Consider the following 16331-nt stretch of genomic DNA (forward strand, 5'->3'; position numbering starts at 1 on the left):
CACAAGTACAGCTACTTCATGCGTAGCAGGTAGACACAGGGTTAGAGCAGAGGAAGCCAAACGGTTTCCATCTACTCCTGTTACTGCTGCAAGTTAACAGGAACCAAAATGGGAAAGGGGCCCAGGCCAAACCAGAGTTAGTGGAGTGTTTCACCCCAAAAGGGAATGTATGATAAGAACAGCAACGAGCGGTTAAAAAAATAGCTCAGCAGCCCAACGCATTGTTTCTCTAGAACCACTCTCAGAGGGAAACAGTGTCCCACGGCATCCTGGGGGGTGCACCAGCCCAGGCAGCCCACCTACTCAGTCACATTAGCTGCTCCCCACCCTGAGTGGATACCCAATTGTGAAGCCTCAGGAAGCATCTCGTAGTCAAGCTCTTTGGGCCAGAGGACCGTCAGTAGACTCTTGAGGCCTGAGGCCACCTTCCAGTTCACATATTCAAATCACTTTCTCTTCCCCCACCCTCCTTAAATGTCAAATAGAAGGACTGTTCCCTATTTCACTCTTGCTTTGATGAGATAGATCACTAAAGTAAAAAATGGCCATTAAGGGACTTCCCTGGTGGTGCAGTGGTTAAGGATCCGCCTGCCAATGCAGGGGACATGGGTTTGAGCCCTGGTCCGGGAAGATCCCACATGCCACGGAGCAACTAAGCCCGTGCGCCACAACTACTGAGCCTGCGCTCTAGAGCCCACGAGCCACAACTACCGAGCCCATATGCCACAACTACTGAAGCCCGCGCGCCTAGAGCCCGTGCTCCGCAACAAAAGAAACCACCGCAATGAGAAGCCCGTGCACCACAACGAAGAGTAGCCCCCGCTCGCCGCAACTAGAGAAAGCCCGCGCACAGCAACGAAGACCCAACGCAGCCAAAAATAAATAAATAAATACAAAATTTTGTTTTAATGGCCATTAAATAATTTTCAGCAATTGAGTTACATCAGAATGAGCTCATCCAAGTTATGTCTTCAATGTTTTGATTTATTCTATGGGGTCCTGAGGTCACTTGAACATCATTCCAGATGTATACCAGTTTGCGAACCTCTGAGAAGCTGCTACTTGTGGGGTGGAACTCAACAGCTGTCACACAGCTGCACAGCAACGTCAGTTGAGAGCAGGAAGTGAAAATGAATTCTGTTCTCAACACACGCCTCACTGGGATAAAAGACATAGATTTTGAGATGAGCATTTGTCTTTAACCCTGGAGCCAGTTACTCTGGCTCTGGAGAACTTGGAATAACTACATAATCATAACTTGAATCTACAATTGCAGCCAAATAGGAGTCAAAATACAACTAGCTGCATCCTTAACACCTATAGATGCCCTTGGGTTCTCCTGGGAGGACCAGATACATCCATTGAGATTCCCCCAGAATTTTCTTTTTCCAGTGTTTGGAGTATATCTTCCTCATCTAACACTGCATCTGTTACTTTCCCTCCAACCCTGACTGACTCATTGGCAAAACTTAATCTGTTTCTTCTTTCTTTTTCATGTAATCGTCTATAAAAATCCAAAGAGCACCCAAAATACTGCTCCTACATGTAAAAGTATGGTCTTCAATATGGAGGATTAAAGGGAGATCTAAAGATCTTCCTTTTCATAAGAACAACTTAGACATTTGAATGGATTAATAAAAGATCCTGGGAATCTTTCTTTCCAACCTCTCCCCCAAGGATGGCTTCTCATCTCAAGAGTATTAGGGAAGGTATGTTGAAAAGATTAGAAATTGTCTAGGTGATCTTCTCTAGAGCTCACTGGACTTTGATGGCTATAGCCTGGACATGATTTCTAGAATGTTCTTAAAGGGTCATCTGGGAAGAGAAGGGAATTTATAAAAAGGAGCATAAATACAGAGAAAAGGTTGGAAAGACACAAGTATTTAATTTACTATATACCTATTAGAATTAATTGCTCCTCCCCTAACCTGCCAAAAATAACTACTCCACCCTAAACAAACAGAGTCTCCTATGGCAACATGTGCCTGAAAGCTTGACAGCTTGAGTCCAAAGTTACAATGGAAAAAATAGGAAGGGAAAAATGACTAATCGATCCAAAGTTTCTAAAGTCTCTGAAGACTGGACTAGATTGGGGGACGCAAATCTCAATAATTGAAAGGTGTCTGACTTGGGACATCACTCCTCCCCACAGGAAACTTCCCCAAGGAATGGTACAAGGCTTGGCTTCTCTGCACAATGTGTCCATAGGTGAATTTTTCACTACCCATACCTGCACCTCATTTTCCTGTAACATCAGAAAACGAAGTGTTCCAAATAAGAGAATTTTTCAAGTACCTAAAGCTTATTTCTTTAAGAGCCACTTTTTAATTTTCATTTTAATTGTTTTCACAAAAGAAAAAAACCTGTACAAAATTCCTGTTTCCTGTGCTATGCGGCTGCTTCCCACTAGCTACCTATTTTACGTTTGGTAGTGTATATATGTCCATGCCACTCTCTCACTTTAGCACAGGGAGATCAGCTAGGTGGTTTGTGACCACCTAGAAGGGTGGGATAGGGAGGGTGGGAGGGAGGGAGACACAAGAGGGAAGACATATGGGAACATATGTATATGTATAACTGATTCACTTTGTTAATAAAGCAGAAACTAACACACCATTGTAAAGCAATTACACTCCAATAAAGATGTTAAAAAAAAATCCTGTTTCCCTGCCTTTTAATAACTTATAGAATACAAAGTCATTGACATGAATATTTTTCCTTTTTACTTATAAGGAGGCTCTTTGCATTGGGCTATTTACCCCTTTACTAAATGAGCCTCCTTCAACACACACACACACACACACACACACACACACACACACACACACACACACACACACACACACACCCTCATGGGTCAAGCTTTGTAGAATTATACCTAAAATGAATACTTAAGTCTGACAGAGAGGCTGGGTTGCTCTTCTTATGATGTATGAGCTTGATGATACCTATTTCAGTTGTTATAGGAACGCTTTTCTTGCCAACTGGCTATGTTCCAGGCAGTTGAGGTGGCCATATGAATGGAAGTGCATAACTGATGAAATACAAAGAGGAAAGGCTGTCAGTCTGTCCTATCCATATGACTTTACTTCTCAGAAGTAAGATAATTTCTCCTTTATGTTATATTATCTGGTGATATTTTCTGTTTAAGTTGTTCTGGGGAGTTGGGTATAGGAATGGTAGCTCTGTCTGTTGCCTATGGATGTAGTCATTTATTCAATCACTCAACATTTATTCCTCACCTATTTGTACCAGGCATTGTTATGAGGGTACAGAGAGAAATAAAACATGGCTCCAGTCCTCAAGAGAAGCCCCCACTTGCAGTTATAGCTTATGACAAGTGCTAGCATAGAGATGCAGACAGAAGTACCTAGTCCAGATTTGGGGTGGGTGGGGATGCGGAAAGGACGACATGAGCTTTCAGGGGCTGGCTTTGCTACATCTAGCCCACGTGAAAAAGAGTTTAGCACTGGATGATTCAGAGGGGTAGAGGGGCCTGAGAAAACTGTGCAAGTGAAAGAAGAGGGTAAAAATAGATAGGCAGGTTGTCCCAGACTGCTCATCACAGAGCCCACTGTCAGGAAGAGTTCCCTAAACTTTGACTGATTGGCTGATTGATAGTACCTCTATTATGTGAATTAGATTAAGAACATTTTTCTTCTACAGCTTGCAACAGAACCCATGAGCACACTGATGTTCTAGAAAGGTTAGTTTGGGCTTCAGACCCTCTGCTCTACTAACATAAAGATTGAGATATCAGCCCAAAGTGATTATACCCCTATAGGTAAAGCATGGGACAGAAGCCCGATAAGTAATCTTGAGGAGCGTGTTAAAACAGGAGAAGACGCTAATCACATTTCTGTATAATGCCTAACACTATTTTCTTTCTCCTACATCATTTCCCATCGAAACCTTCTCGTTATGTGAATGACAAATCAGACCCACACCCAGTTCTTCATATTGATTAGGCTACATCAGGCCAAAAGAAGCCATCTTCCAAGGCAGCTGTGGTGCCACACCCAGTGAAGTCCATGCAGCAGATGGAAGTTCTCTGGCTCTCCAATGAATGGTGACCTCCAGCCTGGTTCTTTCAGCCCTTGGATCTGCCCACGTGTCCATTGCTTCACCTGCGAATCTCAGGGGCAAAATTCAGAGGTCTTTGAGGCCCCTCAGGGACTCTTGATGACCAGAACATTAGTTGCTTTCTTTTTTTTTTTTAAGGACCATAGATGCATAAAATTCAAAGGCTGGATGGATTCTTGAATACTATTTAGTACAAAACTCTCATTTTACAAATGCTGAAGTGGCCCCTTAAAACAGTGAAATGTCTTGTTTGCAAGGCTAGTTGTAACAATCCTGGGAACGTAGCCCAAATTTCTTGATTCTTGATGTTCTTTCTGCTAAACCATGCTACCACTCTCTGATTATTCCATTAACCTTCTAATTTCTTGGGAATGCAAAGATTCCTTTGGCACCTCTATAAAAAGGGCTTAGGTGCAAGAACATTAACAATGAAGTGAACCCAGCGATCCAATGTAGAAACAGAGAAAGGATCATATATATAATCTCAATTCCCCTAGACCCCCCCCCCCAACTTCACTTCTGTTTTTCTCAGTTGCAGGTTAAAAGTTTACCCAAATAAGCTACCTGGTACTATAGCTCCTTCTGGCCTTGGGGCTCGGCTGGCCCATATTCTCCTAGAAGCTGATTTTGCCAGGAGGAAGCAGCACTGCGCTCCCATCCCATCAGCAGATGCCTGCAACCCAGAAACATTTATTTCTGGGCCCTAGAATGCTAAAGCCAGGCATTTTCTGCTCATTGCAGTCATCTGAGGAAAAGAGGAAACGGAGTTGTTCCACTCCTCCCGTGTTCACCCCTTGGGGTGGGAGGGTGCCAGTGATCTCACATATGTGGGTTTGCAACAACCTTCTTGGGAAATGTAAAATTAAAATCGACAGATACCCTGAGATGGGTTGTGCAGGAAGAATTTCTTAGATACAAGCTCCTCTGGAAAATCTCATCTGGCTTCCTAGACCCAGAGAGTTCTCCTTGCCTGTGTACTATGGTATGTTTTATCCATATGTGCATTATAGGACTTAACATTCAGAATGTATCATCAAGGGCTCAGCGTCTAATCCCCTTCAGTCCCAGCTACTAGTTCAGTTTCTGATGCACAGTAGGTTCTCAAGAAATACATAACTATGATGGTGGCTAAATACATTTTTTTTTAGCATACTTTATAACCAGATCCCTCCTTTTCATTAGTCCTCTCCTACTAGGGTGCAGAGTATTGGTATACATTTATTTCTGAGTGGGAAGAAATAGTAGAATAGACCATCTAAAGTTCTCCTATTAACAAGCTGAAAATGTTGAATAAATTTATCAATATCATCTCAGCACCTCAGATGGTATAATAAGAAAAGAATGGAAATTGCCAGGGGCCAACAGCAAAAAGAAGCTGAAAACCAGAGCAGAAAGAAGACAGTGAAACTGTGGCTGTCCTAGGAATGTTTGCAAACACTATCTGTAATCAGGTTGCTGGGTTTTAACAGCTGCTCGGGGATCGGGGCCCAGGTCTTGGAGCTTTGCAAGATGGAGATCTTTTAAGTGACTCTGTTAGAATTTTAATAAGGTAAAACGTGAGGACTGATATGGAATGACATATGGAATGGTGATGTTGCACAGGTAGCTTGGCTCACTTGGAACTAAGAGATTTTCTCCTGCCTACCAGCCCTGAAGTCTCCATGGTTCAATCCAGGCCTTGGCAAAGTCACTAGTCACTAAGATATTGAAGACATGCTGGGTTACCAGCTAACAGCTGAAACTGCGAAGAGTACCTCCTTGAAGGCCAAGAGTCTACTCTTCAAACAATAGATAAGCAAGACATAATTGAAAGGAAAGCAATGAAGATACACATTCTGTTGGATAGGCAGAGGGAAACAGCCCCGTTTGGTGGCCCCTAGAGAGGGGTCAGTACTCAGGTCTTCTCTTGTAGTCTGTTGTTGTGCTTTACTGGTCCACGTGAGATCATGTAGCTTCTGAACAATTTTCACAGAAGAAAAAACCTTTATAAAATTCCTGTTCCCCTGCCTTTTAATAACTTATAGAATACAAAGTCATTGACATGAATATTTTTCCTTTTTACTTATAAGGAGGCTCTTTGCATTGGGCTATTTACCCCTTTACTAAATGAGCCTCCTTCAACACACACACACACACACACACACACACACACACACACACACACACCCTCATGGGTCAGGCTTTGTAGAATTATACCTAAAGTGAATACCTAACTCTGAGAGAGAGGCTGGGCTGCTCTTCTTATGATGGGTTGCTCTTCTTACCCTCAAAAAAGGAAGAGCAAATGGGGACCTTTACAGGGCTGGAAAGAGAAGCCTGATTATCACCAGCGTATCTCTATCTGACACCAAAACCGAAGTGTAGTCTTAGAATAGTAATAGCCAAGTAGTGCAAAAACGAATCTCTTCTGAGAGAAACAGAATGCACTGAGAACGGAAAAAGAAAAGCAAACAAAATAAGGTCAAATGACTTCTTTCACCCGTAATAATTTTATCTGCAGCAAGGTACCCAAAGCTTAGCAGCTCCTGCCCAGGAAAGTGCTCAAGGCTGTACAGTATGGTGATTCAGAGTATGAGGTATGGTGTGAGATAAACCTAGGCCCAGGTCCCAGCTCTGCTCCTTACCAACTGTTAGAGCCTGAGCGAGTTACTGTGCTTTAAGCTGCGGTATCCTCATTCGTAAAATAGGAATAACACCTATTCAGAGGGTTGCTGTCAAGAGAAAAATGAGTGAATGGAGGTGAAATACTTAGCCCAGTACCCGGCCCACAGTAAGTACTCAATGAATCCTAGTTTTATGAAGGCGGCAGGAATGTACCATTGCTTTGTGCCAGTGTGGGTGGGTGTCTGAATTCCCTCCAGGGAGACTCTGGTCAAAAAGATGTCAAGATTCTGCCACCCGTACTTTAGAGTCAAAGCGTGGATGCTCTCATCCCTGAGAGCCTCCTGTTCCCTTCGCTCTCACCATAAATGCACCCATCTGAGTCATGGAGGAGAGTCGGGTGACAAGGGAAATGGGTCTGGGACTTATAAAAATAGAGTGGGAAAGGCCTGTCTGGCTTCTGGAAACCAGGGCTCTCCTCCAAACCATAGTGGTGACTCAGGTGTCTTAGCCTCTGAAAAACCCCAAACCGTCACAGACACCTCTTCCCTGATGGGCACCACAGGAAAACAGGAAGGTGAGAAGACTCTCTGTGACTTAACTTTTCAGTCAAAAATTACCTCCTAGCAGCTCCTTCCACTTAGCTGCAAAAAAAGACCCAGTGGCGCAGGCTCCCCACCTCACTTACAAACACACACGACCAGCTTCCCCACGCGGCCCCTCCTCTTGGCCCCAAACGGCTCTGATGCTTCTTCTCATCCACCCCCGGGGGGGGGGGATATTAGGGCCCCGATGGTGAATTTGGGGCAGGAGGGTATTCAGGTAGAGTCTGCACGTATCTGTGCCAGAAAAACACGGTCTCCAAGTCAGAGCTCTGCTTCTCACGAGAGACATGAGAAGAGAACATCTCCCCACGGTTCTTGGCACACTCTCTCAGGGGGCTTAACAAAACGACAAAGCCCTCCTGCAAATCTGTGATCTGCCCCTTGGTTGAGAAACGTTACTGTATAGAACCACTGCTGCTGATGGGACAGTGTCCTGTGCTGTGGGCCCTTTTCTCCCTCCACCTTTTACCAAAACTGTCTGAGGCTGTGAGAGCACCCCGTGCTCCAAGCCACTCTCAGCCACCACCTTAACTCCTTCCTCAAATCCCCATAATCACTCACAAGGTCACTGCCTGCCCCCTCGGCGTCAACCCCCAGCTCCATGTCCTAAACAAAATGCCTCCAAACCTTTTCTCTCCTCCTCCATCGGTCTCACTCCTGTCTCTCACGCTTTCCCTTTTCTCTGGAGCAGCGGATCCTGCACAGTCAGCTAGTCCAGATTGGATGCCAGTGATTTCCAGTCCTTCGCTGTTAAATTGGGATTTCATGGCAGCTCCACCCTCCTCCTCCTTGAACCACACAGCAACGCTTCTCAAGACACGGCAGCAGTCCTCCACGTGACCTAATGGCTGTGCTGGGGCTCCCAGCGGGAGCCGATGATGGCACACCCTCAGAACCCATCTGTGTCTCCATCGCAAGGCTGGCGGACCCGTTAATTCTCATGATTTTGTCTTGTTTTCACGGTGGGAGGGGCGTTACAGGTGGCCTGCAAACTCTCCTGACGGTCTTGCTACATGGCATTTGGCTTTCTTCTTTAAAAGAGGAAAAAATTAACAATTGTGCGTTTGGGGGAATTTCCTGCCTTGGCTCCAGATAATTGGAGCCAGCCTACTGTGGTTCAAGGTCAGAGGTAGAAACGTTGAACACAAGAGGTCTGAACTGTGCAAGGACTACGGGGCAGAGACACTTCCGGTTTGTCTCCTTTTCCACTCCCGTTTCCTTCCATCAGCAGTAAGGCCCCTACGTCAGCACAACACCTAACAGACCACACGAGCTGCTTCGTGAATAGCTGGTGAGTGAGACACGTGCCGAATCGACTTTGTAAGCTAAGAGGGCAGAATAGTTTTTGCTTTCTACTCCTCTGGCCTTTCCTCCAAGATAAGGTGCCTTTCCGCTGTCTGGCTCCCCTAACAGCCTCCCCAGATAGCTGTTCTCACTCTCAATGACTCTCTCTAAAACATCCCCGGAGACAGCTCGGCACGGCCTTCCAGGGAGAGGTTCGCTGACCGCAGGCTCTCACGGAGCCAAACTGCAAGCGTCAGACGAAGGAAGCTGAGAGCAGAACGTCGGCCGCTGCAGGTGCCTTGCTGAGCAGGTGGGACCTCCCCCTGGCCTCCAGGCACCTCTGGAGGTGGCCCCTCACCCGTGCCTCCTCTCCGGGTCTCTGCCAGCACCAGACCCCTCACGATCGGGCCATGGAGCCGTACAGGCTCTGTTCAAGAGCTCACAAAGCTCTGGGAGGCGAGGGAGGTGAAAGCGCGAGGAAACGTGCGGAAGTCAGAGGCGGAGGACCTGCAGCTGGGAGACGGGGACGGGAGAGCACGGGAGTCCTGGGAGAAGGCCCAGGGCGGACGGCTGGGGTCCTGCTCTGACTTCGAGCGTTCCCCTCCGCCGTCCCCTCTCCGGGCTCCTCGACCAGCCTGCAGTTCACGGGAGGTTGAAGCAGGCCTGAGCAGATGGTGGGAATGTTCCACGGCAGCCCCCGACACGCGTGCTGGCCCCCGGGGGCCCCCAGCACACGCACTCTCATGCCAGGCAGGTGGGCACTGCTTGCTCCCCGAGCCCGCCCGTGGAAGAGGACGGGGAATGCAGACTGTGGGAGGAAATGACAATACTCATTGTTCGGATTAAATACTTTGCTTGGCCCTCCTGGTGTTTGCTGAGAGTCTTTTGCTTTTTCCTTCCCTCCTCCCTCTCTGTGCCCTTCCCTCCACCTCTTTCTCCTCTCTCTCTCTCTCTCTCTCTCTTCCTCAGTCATCAAGCACACTGAGAGAAACTTCAAGGAGAGGGCAGGAACTCCTAGGGTGGGAAGACCTGTTTATGGAAATCAATCAACGTAGTTGACAAAGGCTTCTGCCATTCTGATACCACGCCCAGCTCTTCACTGGGGTGTTTCACTTTGGGGTAAATCTAAACCTATTAATACATTGCTTTGAATTTTTGTAAGTCTTCATGGGATATAACTCACAGCACTTGCTCTCTCTCTCATTCTCTCCTCCTTTCATATATATGTAATAGGTGTGTATATATATATACGTATATACATGTATACGCATAAATATGATGCATAAATGATATATACGTACTGTTCGTATATAAGATAAACGTGTGTATAATAATCACTAACATATAATATTTATAATACAGATATATAACATTAAAATGTGTTTATATTTTATACACAGAAACAGACACGTACATCCGTATACAATTTCTCTAGAAGCTCCAGGCATAAGCAGTGCCTCTAAAGGTAAAAATAACTTTACAAACTAGAAGCCATCATATAGAAACAGGATACTAGTGTTTTGTTTTGTTTTTTGCAGTACGCGGGCCTCTCACTGTTGTGGGCTCTCTCGTTGCGGAACACAGGCTCCGGACGCGCAGGCTCAGCGGCCATGGCTCACGGGCCCAGCCGCTCCATGGCATGTGGGATCCTCCCGGACCGGGGCACGAACCCGCGTCCCCTGCATCGGCAGGCGGACTCTCAACCACTGCGCCACCAGGGAAGCCCGAGAAACAGGATACTATTTTTATTTTATATATGGCATTTTCTGTGTATCAGGTACTGTGCTACAAGGTTTCTACTCATGATCTTATTGAACCCTCACAACAACCCATTTTACAGATGAAAAAATCCAAGGATCAGAGCTGTTAAGGAATCTGTCTCTAGAAAAGATGTGGACCCACCGTCTGACACCCAGGCCTGTGCTATAACCATCCTGACATGCTCACACTGCCTCTAGCATTATTCACCATATAATAATGATATGCCTCATTTCACTTCTCAGAACTGCTCACCTGATCCAATCTCTACCATAACTATGGGCATGAAGTAGCCACTTTCTGGATGGAAGGTCAGTGTCACATAAGTCCATGAGAAATGTACCATCTAGGATATTTAACTTCAAAACATATACTATGAGCCAGGCATGGGGCTAATTGCTAGAATCCTAGGATATCTGTTTCATACATACTTAGTGTGTCTCCTATGAACAAGGCATGACAAAACATTTGCCTTAAAGAAGCTTTGGTGGCATCAGCCTTAAATAAGGCAGAATCTGAACAGCATCTGAGACAATAAGAAAAGAAAATCACAGGCCAATGGAGGATTGATTGCCAAAGTAATTAATGGCACCAGTAAGAGCTACAGAAGTTCAGAACAGGAAAGAGGCTGGGGCATTTCAGAAAGGCTTAATGGAGTAAATGGGATTAGACTTAATCTTTGAGGATGGATAGGATTTGGGCAGAGAAGTAGGGAGAAAAATCCCAGGACGAGGGCAAATATAAACCAAGATTTCAAATGGAAAAAGAAAAGATATATCTGTGGTTTTCTGCCTTGAGTATTAATGGCCTAAGTTTGGAGTTAGGTCAAAATCTCCATCTAGAGGAATCTAGTCTTCATCCCCGAAGCCAATAGGGAGCAGTGGAAATTTGGGAGTTTTTTTGTGTGTTTATTTATCTAATTTTGGGGCAGAAGCAGAACATGGTAAAAGTTGTGCTTCAAAGGTTGGATCTGGGGACAGAGTGGGGAATGTTCAGGAGACCATTGGAGGGCTCCAGAGTAGGTAGAAGTTGACCTTAAGCAGATAGGAACTGAGAAGAACAGAATTTTTGGGTCCTAATATGGAATAGGAAAAAGCAGAAGGGAGGGGTCTTGTGAAGGACTTGTCAGGACTTGGCAAATGGCCATATTTAGGTAGAAGACCAACGGAGATGAAGGTTTATCTGTGACATTTTACTCAAATCATGCTAAACTTGTCTCAAAAAATTAGCTCGTTGAGAACATAGCTAGAAAGACTCCTCACTAAATATAAGGACTGAGTCACAGGACATAGAACCTGATCCATCAGCTAACCCTATTCTACCTCACAGTGAGAAGCTCTACACATTTTCTTTTTCCATCTAAACCAAGCCCTAGAGGGTCTCTCCTGCCCGATTTCTGCAAGACTTTCCCCACAACTTAGACATGACTATTTTATCACCCCCAGTAACATCCAGGTCCAGCTGAGTTGAGGAACGGCAGGAGGGAGGTGGCATGTTTATTCTAGAATATTTTCTTGCCAATAGTCTTGTTTCCTTTAGCCCTGGTCTAATTTTTAGTTCCTGTGTCTACGAGCAGCTCAGTTTGTGTGGCTGGCTGATGACTGCGGTTCTCATCCTTAACCTGTCACGCCATCCTGGGTTGTCAGCCCGGCTGTTCTATTCCCCGTTAATTGGTCCATCCATCCAGTCTCACTTTCACCCATATGGAACCTATTCTCTGTGCAAGTGTCCTGTTTACATTCCCTTTATCTACGGGATGCTGGTCTGTGTATCTTATTCACTCAACCACTGATCAGCTGCATCTGTTTCACAACATGTTCTCCAGTCTCACTTCCTTGGTCTCTGATCCTTGCTAAGCAGTGTTCCTGGGTCCGCCTCCTCTTCCTCTGGACGAAAGCTTGCAAAGCCCAGGGAGAAGTCCTAACAGGTGACCAGCACCCCATGTTCGTCTCTCAACTGACTCCCCTGAAGTCCTGCATTTCTAGTTTGTGTGTTCTCTATTTGTTTATTCATTTTTAATCTTCCTACTAATTTAAGAACAGGACAGGGACTCCGGAATCAGCTGCCTGGGTTCATTTACAGTCTCATCTGCCAACTCCGGGGCTTTGGAAATGTAATGGAGTCCTCAGCCCCTCAATTTGCTCATCACTAAAACAAGAATGATAGCAATGGTAATAAGTCCTCACAGTATGCACCTGGCATACAATAAACATCCAATAATGCTATTAAATATGCCATGGAACCAGGAGTTATTTTTCTGTTTGTTTCCTGAGTTCAGTGAGCCTGCATACTCTGGGTGTCAATGTTTCCCTATCTGTGAAGGTACAGGGCAGTTCTCCCAGAGGTGGCTACCAGATAACCTGGCCATCCTTCTTCTCTCTTAACTATGACCAGTAGTACCAGGGATCTTACTGTTAACCTCGCACAACTATAGGGACAGAGTGACTTAAGGCAGGCAAATGCATAAGCCAAGTTATCTGAAATACTAGTCCTCTCTCTTAGGTTCCATTGTTGATAGTTATGGGATAGCAGCAATGCTGTGTCAGAATTTGTCTCTGGTCCCTGGTCTCCTTTTTTTCCGTCAGCCTCATCTCCATGCTTGACGGTGCTCCCTCTGACAACTCCCATAACTAGTGTATCCATCCCTACCAGAGTGTCTGCACATTCTTCTATCCGTCTGGAAAGCAGCAGACATACTAAGGGGTCAGTGACAAATACGTATCTGCAACTAAATAAAAGATAATATATTAAGGCAAAAAATGACTTTAATTGTGGAAAGACTGGAGCTTTGTGAGCCACTCGGCGAAAACAAGAATTTATGGGTGAAATAGGAGCATACATAGCACCCCCAAAATTATGTAGTGGAGGTAGTCACCTGTTAAGCAAAATTGGGAAACCCATTTCTAAGTATCGGGACATTTTCTACCTGACTGAAGCGAGCATGAGCAAAACACCTGCTGTTAGGGACTGACTTTTGTTCCCTCAAAAAAGCATATATTGAAGCCCCAGCTCACAATATGATAGTATCTGGAGGTGGGGCCTTTGAGGGGTAATTAGGTTTAGAGGATATCATGAGGGTGGGACCCTCATAATAGGATTATTACCCTTATAAGAAGAGATAGCAGAGCTTTCTCTCTCTCTCTGCCATGTGAAGACAGTGAGAAGGTGGCCATCTGCACACCAGGAGGAGAGACCTCACCAGGAAATTGAATCAGCCAGTACCTTGATCTGGGATTCCCCAGCCTCCAGAACTGTGAGAGATAAATGTCTGTTGTTTAAGCCATCCAGCCTATGTATTTTGTAAATAGCAGCCCAAGCAGACTAACACTCAAGACTTATTTAGTGTATTTATTAATTTAGCTACTTTTACTGATTTGTCAACCTAAAGAATTCCCAAAGATTTTGTCTGAAAAAAAAGGAGCAGGAAAAGGAGGTAAGAAGAAGACAGACAGGCAGGAAGCCCAAAGAAGTAAAAAGATCATTGGCTTCTCCTATTCAGTAACTAGGCAATGCTGGATGGGTCTGGCCCTTGGGCTGGGCACACAGGGCATGAAACCAGAACAGGTGAGCACAGCCAATAAGCTGGGCAGGCTTCAGACACTCTAACTCAGCTACAGTGTCATCAGGGTCTTAAGTGGTTCCAAGGCCAGAGACCATTACCGGAAATCTAACAGCATTGCAGACATGCACCACCAAGTTTAATATTTCTCACATTAGAAAGACTTCAACTGAATCTAATCTCACTTTTAATTAGTCCTCACGTTACCTGGTGAGGCAGGTTAATATGATTATCCGTATTCCACTGATGGGGAAAATGAGACAAAGGGCCATGCTTCAAGGTCACTTAGGGAATGAGCAATAGAGGTGAAAATTAAACTTAGGTATCTTAAACTTCCAAACTAGCACACAAGGGAGAGAGAGGACAGTGGGGAGCTGATTTCATCATCAACATTTGTTCAGGATCTTTCACATCTGGATAATGCATATTCAATTTACTACCTGGTTTCTCTAATTAAAAAATAAAGGACTCATTCTAGTCCTTTATGGAACTAGAATGGAACCCCCGTATTCCATTTTCAAGGCATAAGGAATTTACCAAGTATTCTCTGCCAGGAGCAGCCAAAGAAGTTAATAAAATGCACACGACTCAGACAAGTGTGACTACGTATTGACTATTTATGGAACGTTTAATATTAGACTGCATTGTGGGGAGTGGGTATAAACACAGAAGAATGAAACATGCCTCCTGTCCTCTAGAACCTGGTCTAACTGGTCCAACTGAACATTCAAAATAGGTAGCCAGCACCAACACAAATAGCACACAAGTCCAACCACACAGGCAGGAACCAGGTCTTTCCTTTGTTCCCCGAAGTAGATGTTCAAGCATTATGTGTTGACAAACTGTTGGCTGAGCTTATTTCAGATCAAACTGAGATATTATTAGTATGAGAGGTAAGCTCATTGTATCATCATACACCTCCCCTCCTTCCAATCCAGTTAATTTCATCTTCAACCTCTTTCTCATCATCCATCACACCCAACATCCAAAGGTTCACCCTTCTACTGAAGAAATAGTTTTGTATGCAGACCCTCTTCTCTCTCCTCTTTCTGCTTCCTCAGTTCGGTGAGGTAGGTGGCTGTTACATTAGTTTAGGTGAGAGGGGATAAGGTTCTGACTTCCGTGGTCCAACTTTGCCACCATGCTTTTCTTCCTAAAATATAAATCGTATAATCTTTTTTCTGTGACTGCGATGTTTAATGCTCACTGAGATGTTTAATATCTGTGTGTTTCCCTGTGTCTCCCTGACTCGCTTGTCGTGGGCTTGAGGCCATGTGACCAAGTTCTAGTAAATGGGAAGGCAAGCAGAAGTGACGCATTACTTCTCATCTAAGGGACTCAAGAATTATTGGCATCTCTCTGTATTTCTTCTCTGCCCTTTTGGAGGAAACCATGGAGACCACATTTTGAGAGCACAGAGGCGTAAGATACAAGAAATGAATGGGTGCTCCAGAGAGCTACGCCAGACTTCATGTAAGTGAGAGACAAGTCCTTTGCCATGTTAAATCACTGAGACTTCCGGGTTACTTTGTGACCACAGCCTATCCTGATTATTTCATATTCTACTTATAAATCTTCAATGGATCAACACTGACTCCAGGATAAAGTCCAAACTCATTAGCTTGGCACACAAAAGCCTGAGTGACCTAGCCCTAGCTTAGCTCTTTAACCTCCAGTCATTCCACATTCCTTCATGTTCCCCAAGATCAGCTTCACTGAGCAGACTAATAATATTTTCTGTGATACGCCACTGGTATTTTGGAGTTGTTTGTTATGTGACATGATAGTAGAAACATTTAAATAATACAAAGATTGGTATTAGAAGTGGGGTGCTGCCATAACAAAAATCTAAAATGTGTGGCATTGGTTCTAGAATGGTGCATCAGAAAGCAAAGGAACTGTTTTAGGAAGCTGGAAAAATGCAGTAACTCCCCATGTAGTGGGGGAAAAAAATTATTAAATGTGTCCTGTAGTTGTGAGGAAAGTTATAATGTTAACTATTATAACTTGTAGGTCAGAAAATTTACTCAATAGCCTACTGGCTTTGGGTAAAGAGAATTTAAAGAATAACATTACCAGGGTTAGTTATTGGTTGCTATGTTCATCTGATAAGGTGCTGCAAGAAAAGATGAGCTCAGAAAAGGTTGCTGCTTTGCCAGCAGAATTGACAGGTAATATAGAGCGCTAAAAATTCCAGGACTTGCAGTGAAAAACAAAGCTATTTCTCATCTCCAACAAGCAAAAGATAAAACAGAGCAATGCTTTGTGTTAGACAGGCCTTCGAAGACTGAAGTTAAGGCCTAATCTCAGGCAAAGACCAAATCAAGGGGTGGACCATTACATCATTTGTTAGGACTTTTAACTGGATTAAAGTGGCACCTAGAAGATCCTTGTAGTTGAACGAAGTGACTCATAGAAAAGAGACTAAGGACTTTATCCCA

The 16331-nt window shown here is 44.7% G+C and overlaps 1 protein-coding gene across 1 annotated transcript in view; it reads right to left on the reverse strand.

Annotated features, from left to right (window-relative positions):
• Window positions 1-16331, reverse strand: part of PAPPA2 (pappalysin 2) — a 313770-nt gene that overhangs the window by 6255 nt on the left and 291184 nt on the right. The gene's annotated exons all lie outside the window — the stretch shown is intronic.

This window comes from Delphinapterus leucas, chromosome 1 (assembly GCF_059928025.1).
Source record: "Delphinapterus leucas isolate spDelLeu-1000000601 "Yukka" chromosome 1, BTC_Dleu_Yukka2, whole genome shotgun sequence".
Classification (NCBI taxonomy): Eukaryota; Metazoa; Chordata; class Mammalia; order Artiodactyla; family Monodontidae; genus Delphinapterus; species Delphinapterus leucas.